The sequence below is a fragment of the Anoplophora glabripennis genome, unplaced genomic scaffold (genome assembly GCF_000390285.2).
Source record: "Anoplophora glabripennis isolate ALB-LARVAE unplaced genomic scaffold, Agla_2.0 scaffold2396, whole genome shotgun sequence".
In the NCBI taxonomy this organism is placed as follows: Eukaryota; Metazoa; Arthropoda; class Insecta; order Coleoptera; family Cerambycidae; genus Anoplophora; species Anoplophora glabripennis.
The window spans coordinates 3,585-5,376 of NW_019418472.1; positions in this window are offsets into that span (position 1 = coordinate 3,585).

The window sequence follows — 1,792 nt, forward strand, 5'->3', positions numbered from 1 at the left end:
TTTTTTGACTTGCCGCGGGCTAAGCTTGCAGTAACTAGCAAGTATGGGAACGTAAACGTAAACGAGTTATAGAAGAAGAGAAAAGAGAAGATTTTTAACGGTTTTTTCGATATATCTCTAAAAGTAACAAAGCAATCGATACTTACAAAAAATCAGTCGGTAGATCTTTTAAAAACCTACAACTTTCTCATTTAAAATTTTTCGATCGGTGCTATATTTTTTTAGTTATTATAAAAAAACCGTTTTTTGCAACTTTGCGTTTTTTTTAAACCATGTTCGCCATTTTGGATCGAGTTTAAAGAACAAGAAACTCGATTTAAAATTTAATTTTCTATACGGTCATATTTTTTTGGTCCAGGTAATAATTTCTGTAAGCATTTCTCTATAATGGTTGGACTAATTTCTTCCCTCTTTCGTCCCTGATCATTTTTGGTTAAAGCAATTTACAAATGATTGATTGTGGTTGTATTAACTCCTAACAACTAATCCGTAGGTGTTTTTTTCACGAATACCAAAAATCAAAGGTTTAAGTTTCCGCAGTGACTGACCAAGTAGAATCCAACAAATAAGCTATCATTGGAAAGAAAATTGTGTGCCCTTTGAAATGATCAAAACCAAATTCGACGTGTCCGAGTATTTTTGCTTCCAATTTCACAAAAAGGATGTAACGCCCGGTGCATACTTTCGTTGGACCACTCTGTATGTAAACAAATCGATCTATGACTGTATAAGACTATGAAAATGCAGAAATATAAAGGGTTCCTGAGATTGTAAAACAGAGAACATGTAGGTTGTACTATTTGAAATTTCAAAGTTAGGACTGCTTATGGAAAGCCATGAAATGATTATAAAACGACTTTCTTCGTTTATATTATTGCTTTAAGTTTTATACTTATATATGCAGTGTATAAATTCAATGCATATTTGTTCAACATATTATTTTTTTTTTGGTAAACGGTTACATTTATCGGCTTGAATATAGTGTATATTTTTTTCCGATATTGTTTCTCTTTTCACTAATGTTTTGATTTCTGTGATATCTAACAAGAGAAAAAAGTTATAGAAACAAATTTTGAGTTCTAAGTAAAGTGCCCTCTAGCGCCGCATAATGAAACATTTCTCTGACTGGTCCAATAGACCTTCATCTACTTAGTGGGTGTACCAAATGAGAGACTAATCGAACTTGAATTACATAAGTTATTTAAATAGAAAAATTTAAAAAAATTAAGTTTCGACAATCTGTAACTTGCAAACAATTGACAATTCGAAAAAAAATTCATTACATTTTAATACGTAGAATCACCCCCGGAGTTTCCTGATAGACTTCCAGAACATCCTGTATACTATATATAGAGATTTTTTAACCAACCGTACTGATAAAGGATCTGTAGGTATAACTATGGTAATTTTATTTTTCAAATTACGTATCACCGAATCTATTTTCCAACAACAGGAATAAAGAAAAAAGTGTTATTTAGCATTACATCGGTAGTACAACTAGTTGATTTAGAACCACCGAAATGACAAACTGTTGCAAAATAACACTAGTCGACATGATTCGTGTGGATTCAATTCGAGAAGATTTTGGCTCTCTGAAACTGAAACTGGCCTCAGAAATGATCGATCACCTAAGGTTTTTGAGATATCCTAACCTAAAAGTGCAAGAAAAGCGATTTTTACACAAATCTGAGGTTATATAATATCGTTAAGTATTTTATTTTACAAAACTAAGAATACCATCTTAAAGTACAATCCTTCCCCTTCCCAGGCGAATTTTGAATCGTCCAAATAT